We start from the raw sequence: 409 nt of genomic DNA, 5'->3' as shown, positions 1-409 counted from the left end.
ATATGTGCAAGTGAAGTACAATGATAAGGAACTTAAAAGCAAGCGAAGCAAAAACAACAGGCCAACTATAAAGATTCAGGACAGTAGCTACAACATGCACACATACAGAAGGTAAAGTGTGTATAATAGTAATACAAAAGTCAAAGTGTTTTTGAAGGATATGGGCACCCTTAATGACCATAAATAAATCAATTTAAAAAGGCAGGCATTAGCTGGTTGTCATGGAAACCAGCATCGCTGTGCTTGTCCCCAGTCCGTGAAAGGCTTCCTGTGCCGATGCTACGCTTGAGGGCCAGCACAGAGTGAATTTTTTTGCACTTCCCTTGGATGCTTTGAAAGGTCATCATATCTGATCAACTGTACTATACACACACACACACACACACACACACACACAATCATTCATATT

The 409-nt window shown here is 40.3% G+C and overlaps 1 protein-coding gene across 6 annotated transcripts in view; it reads right to left on the bottom strand.

Moving 5' to 3' along the window:
• adam11 (ADAM metallopeptidase domain 11) overlaps positions 1–409 on the bottom strand; it is a 25,473-nt gene that overhangs the window by 9,337 nt on the left and 15,727 nt on the right. The gene's annotated exons all lie outside the window — the stretch shown is intronic.

The sequence above is a fragment of the Monopterus albus genome, unplaced genomic scaffold (genome assembly GCF_001952655.1).
Source record: "Monopterus albus unplaced genomic scaffold, M_albus_1.0 scaffold69.1, whole genome shotgun sequence".
Classification (NCBI taxonomy): domain Eukaryota; kingdom Metazoa; phylum Chordata; class Actinopteri; order Synbranchiformes; family Synbranchidae; genus Monopterus; species Monopterus albus.
This window is presented reverse-complemented; position numbering and strand designations above follow the sequence as displayed.